Here is a 17,147-nt window from a genome sequence, read left to right on the forward strand (position 1 = left end):
ATAACCTGAACACATGACAAGTATAAATAGAAAGCAGCAGTACCCTCGGTCACTTGTGTTTAGGATGAAGTGCAGTATTTTTTGATAAGTCAAATGCATGATTCCAAGAAAAGCCCAAAGCTTTCAGTGTTACACAGAAGATCACTTAAGAGAGTTTCCAAATTTTATGGGCTGACTCTGTTTGCTTTAGACTTTCACCTTTAGGTATATTCTCATTATGGAAGCATGCAGAAATCATAAAGTCCAAACAACTCACTTCCTCTTTGCCCTGGTCTGACACAGTAATCCCATACAGTGTAACAAGGCTCAGGATTATCTGACATCTGTAGACACTACAAAGTGATCACCGCAGTCTAACTAATATCCATCACCATACAGTTGACCCCCTTTTCCCATCTCCCATGCTTCTCGTCACCTGCTTCCCCTCTGGTAATCAGTAATCCTTTCTCTGTACCTTTTGTTTATTTTGCTTTTTTAGATTTCACTGATGAGTGAAATCATTTCATGCTTCCATGCTGCATCTAACTTACGTAACTCAGCATAACACCAAACCTGCATTGGAGCAGATGCTGTTGGTGCCCGGTCATCTCCTGCCTGCAGTCAGTTTTCCTAAACACCAAAGACATTCGACCTCCATCTCTTCCTCAAGCATTTATGGTTTCAGGAGCATGTTTGGCCTGTGTATGTGCCAGGCCATAGATGCCGGAACTTGGGAGCAGGCCTTAGCAAATGGCAAGTTAGGATTGTCAAATAAATAGCCTGTTTTCTCGGCTTCTCACTGAAACTTGTCGCGGGCATCCATACTACGTTCCAGAGGTCCCTAAAGGTAACCTGCTGCTTCGTCCAGCTTCTACTGGCCTCCTTCCTTCCCTGTTTCATCTTCACCCTTCCTGCTGTGTTCTCAGATTATTTCACAGAGAAGCACAAATCCCTGTCTCAGGCTATGCTTCCAGAGACCCCCAACCTAAAGCACAAGGTCTTTCTTCTATTACAGCCTGCTATTAAGATGTGCAAGTAAATTGACTGAAGTCTGAGAATTTTTAAATTTGAATGTACTTTTTTTGGAAAAACAATTTTTCAGTTATACTTATAATTTATACTCAGAGTCTTCTTTAGTACAAAACAAAGCTTTGTTCATTCTTTTCTAAATTTAATGAGGAACTGTTCCTCGATAATTTTGTCAAGAGATAATATATTCTCAAAACTTGAGAAAATTTAGAAAAGCACAGTTATACAACTTTGCAGTCATTGGCTCTCAGTGCCTTTTGTTGCAAAACTGTACTCTTTCAAAATTTGAAACAACCCATTTTCCCACATCTGAAAGATGTTCGTGAATGACAAATTGGTCATTCTTTAACAGGGAAGAAAAATTCACTTTCAACTCTAATTGTAAAAATCTTGACACATTCACTGTGGACAGCATCCATCCATGCTTAACAGAAAGGTAAAACAAAAAACTAGGGCATAATAAATGATGAACTATAGGCTATACAGATGAGTGCCTCCTTTTTCCCAGAACCATTCTCTTTCTTTTCTTTCCTCGTTGTGCCACATGGCTTATGGGATCTTACTTCCCTGACCAATGATTGAACCTATGCCCTAGCATTGGAATTGTCAAGCCTTAGCCACTGGACTGTCAAGCACCTCTCTTTTCATTCTAAGGTTGACAGGTGTCAGGCTGCACCCCAAAGGTGCCTTACATCCGCCTAGCCTTGAGACTGAAAAGGAGCCAGGAGTCCATGAAAGAGACATTACAGGGAAGGAGAGAGTGGGTTGAATTGAGAGAGTAGCACTGAAACATAGACATTACCACGTGTAAAACAGATAAGACAGTGGGAGTTTGCTGTGTGATGTTCTGTGATAACCTACAGGGTTGGGATGGGGTAGGAAGGAAATTCAAGAAGGAGGGGACATATGTATGCCTATGGCTGATTCATGTTGACATATGACAGAAATTAATACAACATTATAAAGCAATTATCCTCAAACATTTTGTTTAAAAGACACATTAGTGGTTTAATGGATAGGGCGTGTTACAAGCCTGAAAGCAAGATCCTGGAGCAACACACCAGCACGTACAGTTTTTACAGTGAGATGGGAGGGAGAGGGAGGTTACCAGTTAAAGGGGGATTTGATGTTACATCACCTCATCAATTCATCAGTCACCAGGGAAACCAGCAGAGGTGCACACCCCTCAGTGACCCTTTGATAAACTATCATAGTGGAGATCTGAACTATCTATCATAGTTCAGATCTTCAGATCTGAAGATTAGCAGAATCACTAGCTGGGCCTGGGGGAGGGCGAGGATGTTGTGGGCAAGCAGGTAGGCAGTTATGACTGAGCTCTATGATTAAGGGAAGGACAGTCAAAGGCTTTGACTGTGTGGATCACAACAAACTGCAGAAAATTCTGCAAGAGATGGGAATACTAGACCAACTCTTCTGCCTCTTGAGAAATCTGTCAGGAAGCAACAGTTAGCCCTGGACATGGAACAAAAGACTGGTTCCAAATAGGAAAAGGATCGTGTCAAGGCTGTATATTGTCACCCTGCTTATTTAACTTATGTGCAGAGTATATCATGAGAACCACTGGGCTGGATGAAGCACAAGCTGGAATCAAGATTGCCATGAGAAATATCAATATCCTCAGATATGCAGATGACACCACCCTCATGGAAGAAAGTGAAGAGGAACTAAAGAGCCTCTTGATAAAGGTAAAAAAGGAGAGTGAAAAAGTTGGCTTAAAGCTCAACATTCAGAAAACTAAAATCATGGCAACCGGTCCCATCACTTCATGGCAAATAGATGGGGAAACAGTGGAAACAGTGGCTGACTTTATTTTTCTGGGCTCTAACTCACTGCAGATGGCGACTGCAGCCATGAAATTAAAAAACGCTTACTCCTTAGAAGGAAAGTTATGACCAACCTAGACAGCATATTAAAAAGCAGAGACATTACTTTGCCAACAAATGTCCGTCTAGTCAAGGCTATGGTTTTTTCCAGTAGTCATGTATGGATGTGAGAGTTGGACTATAAAGAAAGCTGAGTGCCAAAGAATTGATGCTTTTGAACTATGGTGTTGTAGAAGACTCTTGAGAGTCCCTTGGACTGCAAGGAGATCCAACCAGTCCATCCTAAAGGAAATAAGTCCTGAATATTCATTGGAAAGACTGATGTTGAAGCTGAAACTCCAATCCTTTGGCCACATGATGCAAAGAGCTGATTCATTTGAAAAAACCCTGATGCTGGGAAAGATTGAAGGCAGGAGGAGAAGGGGACAACAGAGAATGAGATGGTTGGATGGCATCACTGACTCAGTGGGCATGAGTTTGAGTAAACTCTGGGAGTTGATGGACAGGGAGGCTTGGCGTGCTGCGGTCCATGGGCTCATGAAGAGTCGGACATAAATGAGTGACTGAACTGAACTGAAATTTACTCTAATTATACCTCAATAAAATTAGAGTGAAAAAATTACATAAAATCATTTTTTAAGAGGTTTAGGTATAATAGAGAACTTGTAGCTTAGAAAGAAAAATGATCATTAAGTACCAGGACTGTTCTCATACAAGGTAATAAAAATTTAGTGCTTTGTGCATAGAAGGAAGGTTTTGCCTCGTCCAAACTGAATGCATACTTTCAAAAGAGTCTGCTTTTACTGTGATGTTGTGTATTTTATGACCACAGTCATTTATTAAAAAAAATAAGCAAACAGAAAGAATGGTAAGGGTCTGTCATGCCCGCCGTGTTGCTGTTGTTTAGTCGCTTAGTCGTGTCCAATTCTTTTTGACCCCACGGACTCCCGCCAGGCTCCTCTGTCTATGGGATTTCCAAGGCAAGAATACTGTCATGTCTAGACAATCTAAAATCACTAAACTATTTATTGTTTTTTCTCTGTTATGGCTGCTATAAAGTGTTGTCACTTTGACTGGAAACAGAAAAGGTTGTAGCTACTTCTCATCCATGAGCACTTGTGTGCTCTGGTTTTTCATTTCTTCCAAGGTCAGGCCCTAAATTTGGACTAACAAATCTGACAGGGTATTTTATATCCAAAGCAATGTTTATGCTGCTTTAACAGCTGCCGCTGCTGCTGCTGCTGCTGCTAAGTCGCTTCAGTCATGTCCGACTCTGTGCAACACCATAGATGGCAGCCCACCAGGCTCCCCCGTCCCTGGGATTCTCCAGGCAAGAACACTGGAGTGGGTTGCCATTTCCTTCTCCAATGCAAGACAGTGAAAAGTGAAAGTGAAGTCGCTCAGTCATGTCTGACTCTTCGCGACCCCATGGACTGCAGCCTACCAGGCTCCTCTGTCCATGGGGTTTTCCAGGCAAGAGTACTGGAGTGGGGTGCCATTGTCTTCTCCTTTAACTGCTGCTGCTGCTGCTAAGTCACTTCAGTCGTGTCCGACTCTGTGTGACCCCATAGACGGCAGCCCACCAGGCTCCGTCCCTGGGATTCTCCAGGCAAGAACACTGGAGTGGGTTGCCATTGCCTTCTTCAATACATGAAAGTGCAAAGTGAAAGTGAAGTTGCTCAGTTGTGTCTGACTCTTAGCGACCCCATGGACTGCAGCCCACCAGGCTCCTCCATCCATAGGATTTTCCAGGCAAGAGTACTGGAGTGGGGTGCCATTAACACCAAAGGCTTGAAATCATCTCAACTTGAAACCCTTCTTGTGGCACTAAAGTAAGGAGGGGCCAACTGACACAGTTAGATACAACATGAATGCCCTGTATTTTATTAATGTTCTCAATGCTGGCCCCAGGGTGGGGAAAGCTTTTTCCCCTTCTTCCTGAGAATATGACCTTTGGTTAACTCTTTATGTCCTTATAACCCTCAGTAGATAGTATGTCAACTATGTTGCTAAGCAACACAAAGTAAAAAGGATGCCCTGGTTGGTAAATTTTATCTGGCCTGGGAGAAGTAGAAACATCTGTTAGGAAGCCATATCTTTGGGATTTCCAAATGTAATAATTCTTGTAACTGAGCAGGTCCCTGGAAACTATGCTTATGAAGCAGTTATAAGAGATTCTAGCTCCTATGAGAAAGAGGCTTTGATATCATAGAGGCTCCCACATTTGTTCAATGTCATCTTATCTTTTTCCATCTGCATAGTGTTACCTAGTAGCTAAGGTAAAGAACTCCTGGGTGACTGCAGGGGCTGTTGCAGGTACAGCAGGAAGGGACAGCTGAGACTGTCCTGCTGCTGAGCCATGGTTCCTGCCCTGTATACTCCTGAAGCGCTGTCAAGTGTGGCCTGGATTGTCTTGTCGGTCTGACATTCAGCTGAATGTAGGGGGTCAAAATGGGCATGCTGCTGCTGCTGCTACTAAGTTACTTCAGTCGTGTCTGACTCTGTGTGACCCCGTAGATGGCAGCCCACCAGGCTCTGCCATCCCTGGGATTCTCCAGAAAAGAACACGAGTGGGTTGCTGTTTCCTTCTCCAATGCATGAAAGTGAAAAGGGAAAGTGAAGTCGCTCAGTCGTATACGACTCTTTGCGACCCCGTGGACTGCAGCCTACCAGGCTCCTCTGTCCATGGGGTTTTCCAGGCAAGAGTTACTGGAGTGGGTTGCCACTGCCTTCTCCCAAAATAGGCATAGAATATTCCTTTTGGACAGAGGAGCCTGGTGGGCGACAGTCCATTGGTTTCCAAAGAGTTGGACACGACTTAGAAACTACACACAACATAATTCTTTTGGGGAATAGGAAAAATTCTTCAAAACAAAAAAAGAAAAGCTTGGCCTACCCATGGTCAGTTTTGCACCCATAAAGTATAGTTTTGACATGATATTATAGACCCTGTTGGGGTGAGAGGAAGCAAGTTCACACTCATACACGCCGGATGACACAATGGCTGTCAATAAATTGACTGTGAGGAAGAATTTCATTTGCAGTTTTAAAATGCTTTTATCAATTGGACATGATTTTGATGTACACTCTATAGTACTGACTGCACAGCACTTTTACCAAAGCCTTCACTGTCCATAATATATTTTCCCTTTGGGTAATCATCACCTGATTACCTGTTGCCCAAAGCTTATGTGATCACTTCCAATAGGAGATTTTACTCTCTTTCATTCTGGTATGATTGGTTTCTATAATAAATTAACTAGAAGCATTCTGTCTACCATCAATACATGGCCTCTGTTTTCCCCTCTTGCTTGCCTACAGATTTCTGCTTAAGCTAAAGATCAGACATGTGTTTTGGAAAAACTAGAAGAAAAGGAAAAGGCAGAGGAACCAGAGATCAAATTGCCAATATCTGATGGATCATCAAAAAAGCAAGAGAATATCAGTAAAACATCTGCTTCTGATTTATTCATTATGCCAAAGTCTTTGACGATGTAGATCACCACAAACTGTGGAAAGTTCTTAAAGAGATGGGAATACCAGACCAACTTACCTGCCTCCTGAGAAATCTGTACACAGGTCAAGAAGCAACAGTTAGAACTGGACAATTTAGAACAGACTGGTTCCAAACTGGGAAAGGAGTATGTCAAGGCTGTATATTGTCACCCTGCTTATTTAACTTACATGCAGAGTACATCATGAGAAATGCTGGGCTGGATGAAGCACAAGCTGGAATCAACATTGCTGGGAGAAATATCAATCACCTCAGATACACAGATGACATCACTCCTATGGTAGAAAGCGAAGAAGAACTAAAGAGCCTCTTGTTGAAAGTGAAAGAGGAGAGTGAAAAAGCTGGCTTAAAGGTCAAGATTCAGAAAACTAAGATCATGGCATCCGATCCCATCACTTCATGGCAAATAGATGGGGAAACAATGGAAACAGTGACAGACTTTATTTTTGGACTCCAAAATCACTGCAGATAGTGACTGCAGTGTCTGTGAAATTAAATTAAATTTCATTCTTTTTGTGAAAAAAAAAAAAAAAAAAGACACTTTCTCCTTGAAAGAAAAGCTATGACCAACCTAGGCAGCATATTAAAAAGCAGAGACATTACTTTGCCAACAAGGTCCGTCTAGTCAAAGCTATGGCTTTTCCTGTAGTCATGTATGGATGTGAGAGTTGGACTACAAAGAATTACTTGACTAACTGATCCAGGGCACTTTGAAAGTTAAAATTTCCAAGACTATTTTGGTCCAAAACCAGATAACTTCGTGAAAGTAGACTGCTAACCCAAGATCAACAGAAAAAGAAATAGTACCTTGTAAAAGCAAAAAGAAACATCCAACTGTAGTTATTTGCTTTAGAATATTGTTGCCATTATTTTTAATGATATTTTATGATAAGCACTAATAAAGCCCAGTAGAACTTTTCACTGTATCTCTAATTCCAAATTTAGAAGACTAATTTAGTGTTAACTAGAATGAATGCTGGCTCTTAAATTAATCTTAATTAATGAACCTATAACCTTATATAGGTTTGACTATATCAAATAGTTGTACCAAAAATGTATACCCATTCTTATTTGCTAAATGGTGCCAACAACCTTTTAAAATTTATGAAAAAGGTAATTTTGCATGCTTCATATGATCTAATTTCAGAGAACACATAATTAAGTTCCTGAACTTATATTCTGTCTATAAGCACAATACACTGAAAACTACGAACCCATAAATTCTCCTTTATTCTTACATCGAGGAGAATATCCTTTAAGAAATCTAAATATGGAACACTATGTATACAAGTTAATTAACCTCAAGTGAATTTAAGGACACTGTTTCTAATATTGGAACTCAGAGATGTACTTTTAAAATGAGTTAAGCTTAAAATCATCCTTTGTTACAGATGCTGAATTAAATTATACTTATTATAAATTGAATTCATCTATAAATAATAAAATCATATTTCAAATAAAAACCCACCAGTGGCAAAGTCTATGCAGATTCTGAAGAAAATATGATATGTATTGATTGGCCTTGTCTATCAACTCCTGAGAACAGTGTCAGGCATTGTACACAATTCCGTTTGTGGGCCTTTTTAGTTTTCATGGCAATGTGGTTTTTTGTAAAGGTTAAATAAAAATGGGTTGTTCTTTCAATCTAGAAATAATTAGGCAAGGCAAATTTTTAATCATAATAGCAGGAGAGATTGCACCTTTAAAAGTGAACCTAACGTTGCCAGGTGTGATATGACAGCATTTCATATGTGGAAACATCTTTGGAATTTCTTCAGAAAATTGATATAGGGTTTGCTCTATGGCTTAAGGAGTTCTGGATTTACATTCACTAAAAGATGGCATCTTTTGGCAAACCATGGGAATTTTGAAGAAAGGAATACCTCCATGTATGCAGTGCTGCAGAGAGCCTAGGGAATAGCCACCAGGTTCTTTGCCTCTGGCTCAGAATAAAGGAAGTGCTAAGACTAACATAGGACTGCCCTGCTGATCCAGTAGTTAAGAATCCATCTGCCAAGATAGGGGACATGGCTGCGGTCCCTAGTCCAGGAAGATTCCATGTGCCTCAGGGCAACTAAGCTTATGCTCTACAACTACTGAGCATAGGCCCTAGAGCCTTTGTTCTGCAACAAGAGGAGTCTGCACAATCAGAGAAAGCCCACGAGCAGCAACGAAGACCCAGAACAGCCCCAAATAAGACATTTATTTAAAAAAGACCAGTATAAAGAGCTTTCCAGCAAAAAGATAGAGTCTAGGAGTCATTCACAAAATCTCAAGGTAGAAGTCCATTCTGAAGTTTTAGTAATTATATAGCTCTAGTTATATTAACATGAAACAAGGGAATCTTTGTGTGTCAATGAGTGGTTTTTTTGCACCTATGAAAACAAGACAAACACAATGGAACATATGTGTTCTGCAGAAGCATATGCTATAAATGTATATATGCACACAGTGGATATATATTATAATATGTGTATATATAAAAATTAGAGGCTTAAGATCATAGTGAAAAAGCTATCAATAAAACTGAGTCACGATCATTAAAAATAATTCCCAATGGTAGGAAACTGGTGGAAGCTATAGCATTAACATCTTTGCTTCTGCTTGTGCCTATATTGAGTAAAACAAGCCTATAGTTGATTCCACCATTTGTAAGAAATGCAAAAATCGATTGACTAGCAACACATACAATTCATAACTTCAGCAGAGAAGTGCAATATGACAGACCTTTTCTTGATCAAAATAGCTTGTTTAAAGACTGTGTAAACCTAAAGAAGGGGCTGCCAAGGAAAGTATCTCAGAGTCGCTCAGATACACACCTTTCTCTGATGAAATAAACTGCAATTTCCTTCTGGGAAAAAACAGGAACACTCATGATGCTTAAATTTATGATCAACTTTAACGGGATTAAGATTTTTTTCTAAAACACACGAGTACATATTATGTCTCTAAAATCAGGACCCTTGTGACAGTTAAATGAGATAATATTAGCAATTATGGAAGTCAAAGGGGGAAAAAACAGAACTGCCCCCAGGCAAGCCCAGATTATGGCAATCTGACTGTAAAAGAAATTCGCAAGGGTCCAAACCAAAGAGGACCCTAAACACCAAGCCGTGAACGAATGTGTGGGGTGGAAGCCGCTCTAATGGCCAGTCCTATTCAGATTATACATATATGTACACATTAAACATTACTCCTGATATACAATACATATTAGAAACATTACTATGCCTATCCACTCAGTGAATAAATCTCTAAAAGTTTTCATAAGTCACACTCTAATAATAAAATTGCTGGCAGATTCTCCAACCTGAAAAGGGCTATTTTTATACTTAGAATATGCTTCATTTTTATCAAGACAATTTTTGAAACAGAAAAAAAAAGCTTTCTAATTTACTGTCTCAGATCTGGCTTTCTTAAAACCGATATTAAGTTCTTAATTAGTGAGGCTTTCCCAAATAGTGAGAAAAAACTGAAGCTTGTCAGGGGACGAACTTTCAATCCTTTCCCATCTATCAGGTTTCTAAAGTTCTTACTCCAATCTTAAAACTGTTCTCAGAACACATGGAAACTTTCCTTTCACACTGACACATCAGAGTCACAGTGCAGACTGTAGGGGTTTCAGTGTGGAATGAATGAAATTCTCTAACTCAACGCAAGGATTTTGAACACTGTTATAAACAGAATCACAATAAACAAGTTCATGTGGATCGCTTTTTTATTTTTTAAATGTGTTCCTGGTATTTGAAGAGAAGAATTGTCCTCTGTAGTGAGCTGACCTGTGTGTATGTGTGTGCACGCTCAGTCACTTCAGCTGTGTCTGACGCTTCGTGACCCCACGGACTGTAGCCCACCAGGCTTCTCTGTCTGTGGGATTCTCCAGGCAAGAATTCTGGACTGGGTCGCCATGCCCTCTTCCAGGGAATTGGCCTGGGTCCTCCCAAAGAATGTGTCCAAGTCCTAACTCCCTGTACCTATGAACCTTATTCAGAAATGGGCTTTTTCATCAAATGTCTCTAGAGTTCAGCCAGATCTTTCTAACCTTTGAACAATCAAAACTTCTCAAAGCCTCAGGGAACTGAAATGATTTATGAACGTTCAAAATTGCTAAACTTTTCACAGTTGTTCTTGCAAAAACTGTCTACATTTTCTTGTATTACCATACTGATTTTGACCCCCAAATAATTTATTTCCAAAAAAAGAAATGAGCTTTATGCAGATAAAATTAACTTAAGGAATTTGAGATGAGATCATCCTGGATTTAGGGTGTGCCTTAAAACCCAATGACTGCTATCCTTATGAGATAAAGAAGAGGGAAGTTTGAGGCAGGAAAACAGAGAAGGATGCCATGTAGAGATGGAAGCAAAGATTGGAGTGATGCTGCCCCACGTCAAGGAATGCCTGGGGCCACCAGAAGCTGTAAGAGGTGAGGAAGAATTCTTTGCAAGAGTCTTTGGAAGGACTATTTCCTACCACAACTTTGATTTCTTTGATTCTCAGACTCCAAAACTGAGAGAAGAAACTTCTGTAGTTTTAAGCCACCAAGTTTTGGGTAACATGTTAAGGCAGCCCTGGGACATGAATGCAGCCTCCACAGTACAAATTTCAAGGACTTAAATTATAGAGAATGTGCTCTCACCAGGCATGTCTACACAGATTGCTCTTACTTTTCTAACAATATAAACAATCTTGTCAAGACAAGACTTTCAAAATGTGATAGATGATAATACAGTCCTGAAAAGCCAAACCTAATTAAAATATAAATGGCATTTTGAAAAATAACTAGGCATGACAATTGCCAAAGGGCTGCTAGAGAAAACAAGGAGCTTTGTTAAACTGGAACTTCAAATAAAGAATAAATAATTTTTTATATAAGAATACTCCAAGTAGTGTATTATTTCTTTTTCACTGAACAAATTTGACATGCAAAATTGTATAAGCTTAAGATATACAGCATGTTACTTTGTGAAGTCGCTCAGTCGTGTCCAACTCTTTGCGACCCTGTAGACTATAACCTACCAAGCTCCTCCATCCATGGGATTCTCCAGGCTAGAATACTGGAGTGGGTTGCCATTTCCTTCTCCACTGATATATTTACATATTGTATAATAATATGTTTATCATTATGATAATATTTATCATATTACATAATTATAGTACAATGTTATTGTCTATATTTATTATACTGTGGATTAGATTCATGAGATTTATTTACATTAAAAGATAATGGATTATTTGAAATTCAAATTTAAGCATCATGTTGGGACTTCCCTGTGGTCCAGTGGCTAAGACTCCATGCTCTCAATGCAGGAGGCATGGGTTTGATCCCTGGTCTGGGGACTATCTTTGTGGCTTAGCTGGTAAAGAATCCACCTGCCATACAGGAGACCTGGGTTCGATTCCTGGGTTGGAAAGATCCCCTGGAGAAAAGAAAGGTTACCCACTCCAGTATTCTGGCCTGGAGAATTCCATGGACTAAACAGTCCATGGAGTCACAAAGAGTCAGACACGAGTGACCAACTTTCACGTTCATGTTCTGGGAACTAAGGTCTCACATACGATACTGTACAGCCAACCAGAAAAACAAAAACAAAACCAAAAACAAGGCATCGTGTATTTTTGTTTGCGAAATCTAGAACCCTGTAGTTGCAAAGAGAGACTGCACATTTCACTCAGTCACAAAGCTAATAAAATGTGGAGACTGGCTTTGAAATTATGTATGACAGAGTCTCCAAGGTCACGTGCTTTCTAGTCCATGAGGCTGTTAAAGCCGGTATAATAAAATGTAGGAAAAAGTAGTAGCACTCCCCAGAGCTATCTGGTTGTTCTGTAAAACAGGTTATAAAAATGGAAGAAGGACAGCCAGTTACGACTGCCCAGTGCCCACTATGTATAAAAATTCTGTACGAAGTTCAAACAATCTTCTAGTCCCCAAGGGGATGGTTGAAATGAGTTTTCCCTTCCATTATTTAGTGCAAGGCTGACAGGGGACATGGAAGACACAGGCATTTGGGCTTTGCTGGGCAGTAGGTGAGGGCATCAATGTAACAAATAACAAGAGAGTGCAATTTCTGCTGATTTTAACAGTTATGCAAATATTTTTGCCTATAGTCACATTTCCTCCAAATCCACAAGGTGCCCAGCCATCATTTAGTTTTAAAATTGCAATAATTTTTTGAACTCCCTCACCCAATTTATCTCAGATGCTATTTGACATTCCCTGAACCTAGATAGCATACTGAAAAGCAGAGACATTACTTTGCCAACAAAGGTCCATCTAGTCATGGCTATGGTTTTTCCAGTGGTCATGTATGGATGTGAGAGTTGGACTGTGAAGAAAGGTAAGCGCTTTGGAACTGTGGTGTTGGAGAAGACTTGTTTTTTTTTTTTTTCATGTTGTTCCTTTATTTTTCATGTTGTTCCTTTTTTATTTTTTTTAAAAATATAAATTTATTTATTTTAATTGGAGGTTAATTATACCTGTGGAGGACTCTTGAGAGTCCCTTGGACTGCAAGGAGATCCAACCAGTCCATTCTAAAGGAGATCAGCCCTGGGATTTCTTTGGAAGGACTGATGCTAAAGGTGAAACTCCAGTACTTTGGCCACCTCACGCGAAGAGTTGACTCATTGGAATAGACCCTGATGCTGGGAGGGACTGGGGGCAGGAGAAGGGGACAACAGAGGATGAGATGGCTGGATGGCATCACTGACTCGATGGATGTGAATTTGAGTGAACTCCTGGAGTTGGTGATGGACAGGGAGGCCTGGCGTGCTGAGATTCATGGGGTCGCAAAGAGTTGGACACGACTGAGCGACTGAACTGAACTGAACCAGCAGCTCTCCCATTTTCCTTTCCTTCTCCTGTTCCACATTCATAATCCCAAAACTATACTCCCACAAGACCATAGTGTTTCCCTGCTTGTTTTCTCACTGTGAACTACCCATCTCCATCTAATTATCATATATACATGTCCCAATGCTATCTATCCAATCATATGTTTAACATCATCTGTTATTTACAGGTGAATCTATGATGTTTTAGTCAATCCCAAACTTAACTCAGGTTGTGTCCTCTGTTTATGTATCTCCTCTCATATCTACCAAATAAAAACTTCATAAATGTCAGGCAAGTGAGTAAGACAGTGAAGCTGGGATAGAGTTTGCATTTTAAACACTTTGGGATAGTCTTCACTTCTGTAAAGTAGTATTTTCTCTCCCTTTTTTCTTTGGAACATGGTCATCTCATTTTATCTTTAAGAAGTTCCTATTTTTGACAGAGATGTCTATAGAGAATAATTTGCTACTACAAGAAAGACAGTGGTACACACGTGATGCCATCCAGACGCACAGCTGTGAACACATGAATGGTGGGACAAGATGGTGCGGGCCTTGCCCAAAGGACAGCTGCTAAGTAGCTCAGATTACTGGCATCATATGTTGCCAGAGTTTACCTGATGTTTCCTGTGGATGACACTGACTTTATGCATTGCTGACAAGAACGCCACAGACAGGATGTATCTTTCTCAACGCATCATATCAGGAGGTGCATTATGTCTGTTGGTCTCATTACTGCTGATGTTAACTTTGCACTTGGTTAAAAGGATGTCTTCCAAGTTTTTCTACTGTAAAGTAACTTTTCCCCTTTGTAATTCATACATATCTTGTGGGAGAAATACTCTGAAATGATGCAAATGGCCAGTTTCTCATCATAATCTTGCATATACAGTTGGTAGCTCAGCTGTAAAGAATCCACCTGCCAATGTAGGAGGTGTGGGTTCAATCCCTGGGTCGCAGAGATCCCCTGGAGAAGGAAATGGCAACCCACTCCAGTATTCTTGCCTGGGAAATCCCATGGACAGAGGAGCCTGGCAGACTACAGTCCATGGGGTCATGAGGAGTCAGACATGACTAAGAGTCTAAATAACACTTTTAGCATCAGTGGATGATTATTGCCTATAATAATTATTACAGTGATGCTTGTCAAAAGGTGATCTATTCCTATTTTCACATCTACATTTGTTCATTAGAATTCCACCATAAGGAAAAGCTTTACCTTATCCCACACTTATTTATTTATTCAATTATGTATTTATCATGATACACAGTTATCTATGAGCTCATAGACACATATACTATTCTATGTGTAAGAATTTATTATTACCACTATTTATTTTGTTGCTGAAATGTACCTGCTTTGATCATCAGGAATGCCTTTAAGTTGGCTCCTATTTCGTTTTGACTTTCTGCCATCCATTTTTGAGTACTTTATTTTTTGGCACTGCAAAATGAACTAGGCTTGTCTTGTACTTTCCCTGCCCTAGATCTGCAATCAACCATTTCATGAGGAGCCCTGCTTACTTTTATGGGGGAATTGTATTTAGAATCCAAGATTTGGGCCAAAAAGTGTATAGATTTCCACTTTGTCATTACACCTTTGTGATGGCTTCTAGGTCTTCTCAGCAGATAGATTATACACACCCCTATCCATCTTAATTCCTATCTGTATATATAAGAAGCCATAAGCTCCTACCGCTACCTTTCTAACACAGCAAGGTACATTCTAGCTTTTTCCCATTCCATGTATGTAACTTCTTTCTCCAACAGTAGGAAATCTGGCTCTTTCATCTACAATATATTTACTTAGTTGTTCATTCCGAGTATATTCAGTAAGTAGTTTCAGAATTGATAATCATGCTTTGAAGTACATTAGTTATATCTAGTTCTTTTTGTCTTGAGTTTTACAGTGTATAATCCAAACATGGTTTTACTTAATCACTTAGATTAGTTGTTTTATTTCCCATCCCCCTGAGGTGTGGTTATGGTTAAATATCAACCAGGATGTGGGAATCTATCATCAATCCATCCATCCATCCACCCATCTACTGATTCATTTCTTTCTGTAATATTGCTGTCGTTGAAGAGTTAGAATCAAATAAGAAAGTTCATTGAAGAAAATGTCAGTAAACTTCTTCCTTACCCTTTTTACCCCATTCCTATCCTACATTCTAAACACCTATTCTTACAGATATTATGTATGTTATCAATCTCATTCATTTCTGGATTTTACTTCTGATATTTCTTTTTGAAGAAATGAACAGCTAATGCATAATCCCTTATACTCCATTCTTCCGTAAATTTCATACTGTTGCTATTAGCACTTTGACTTTTCACTTAATAATGAATCCAGTAACTCCGTATCAGTTCCTAGAGATTTTTCTTATTTATTTTACAGTTGTATATTATTTCATCCTGCAAATGTACTAAGGGTTATTTAACCATCTCTTCTATTCATGGGGATTTTGTAACTCCAAAAAATTTGCAATAAATAATTATGTGCTTATGTATTTAATATTATTGGGAGGACATATCAAGGTCTAAAATTTTGATCACCTGATGCCTGGTTCAATTTCATTTTAGGTCAAATGATGTAATGTAATTAAAATTGCTCTGAAGACTAAAAAATGATTTATATATACATAGTGAAATACTATGTTAATAGCATTATTTTTTTCCTCCAAGCTAACTGTAACTTCTTTTGAGACCATCATTTCCATTCCATAAATATTTGTCTTCAGCTTCTAAGAGAGAAAAAACTAAAAGTGTTCGTTGCTCAGTCATGTCCAACTCTTTGCAACCTAATGGACCATAGCCCGCCAACCAGATGGTTAATTATGAAAATTCCTCTGTGTTTAAATTCTAACTTTTCTAATCATACCTTCACTCATTAATAATATTCTGGCATTTACTAGTTTTTACTTAAATCTATTATTTGTATCATTTCTAATCTTAAAAACCCCAATGCTACATTAATCATTTTCTCTATTTTATGTTTGTAGAGATAGGAGGGGCTTCCTTGGTGACTGAGATGGTAAAGAGCCTGCCTGCAAATGCAGGAGACCTGGGGTCAATCCCTTGGTTGGGAAGATCCCCTGGAGAAGGGCATGGCAACTCACTCCACTACTCTTGCCTGGAGAATCTCCATGGACAGAGAAGGCTGGCGGGCTACAGTCCATGGGGTCTCAGAGAATCAGACACGACTGACCAGCTGTGATCTTGTTTGCTTCCTTTCACTTCCTAAGTGTGGATGTCAATTAGGGTAGGAGAATTAAAAACAAGATCCTGTGATGCCAGGAGCATTCAGGGTTATCTGACAAGGAGTTAGAGGCTAAGGGACTCTCCTCCTTCTCAGTGGGAGGAGTTAAATTCAAACTCACTTTCCTTTAGGTCCTCGGGGCCTTCAGATCTCCACATCTGGAAGCTTAAAACATGCAAAAGATGCTAGAAAGTCTGTTTAGGGTCTACCTTTTGTCTTGTCCCTAACCAAGGTTCAGGGAATAATTAATGTACCCCAAGCTAGTTCATTAGGAGATGGCCTTGGGATATGCAATCCAGGAACTAAAGAGTGTTTGCCTTGTCTTCCTGTTCATCATGGCCTACAAAATTCTGTTAATCCACCATGGGATTATTGCCAGGTCCAGCCAAATTTAAGAAAATCCCATGTTGGGAATCTCCAAAGTTTTGGTGAGATGTTAGTCCTAGATTGTGCAGTTTTATGAGATTCAATGGAGCAAATCTATGCAGCAAAAAGAATTTCTGGTGTGTGAAAGGTGAATTCCAATATGGCTTCAAATGTATGCCTTATCTACTCAACTGATTCTGTCACTAATTATTCATAATTCAGGGTCTAACTTGTCAGCAATGTGACAGGGACCTCACTGTCTGAGTCCAAAGTTTTCACACTTGTATCGTAACCTCTTCCTCCACGGTCACAGGCATCAGA

At 39.6% G+C, this 17,147-nt stretch overlaps 1 protein-coding gene across 20 annotated transcripts in view; it reads right to left on the minus strand.

The window, feature by feature from the left end:
* The window catches only part of MCTP1 (multiple C2 and transmembrane domain containing 1), a 556,599-nt gene that overhangs the window by 287,620 nt on the left and 251,832 nt on the right, over positions 1-17,147 (minus strand). The window lies entirely within an intron of this gene.

Source organism: Ovis aries, chromosome 5 (genome assembly GCF_016772045.2).
Source record: "Ovis aries strain OAR_USU_Benz2616 breed Rambouillet chromosome 5, ARS-UI_Ramb_v3.0, whole genome shotgun sequence".
Classification (NCBI taxonomy): domain Eukaryota; kingdom Metazoa; phylum Chordata; class Mammalia; order Artiodactyla; family Bovidae; genus Ovis; species Ovis aries.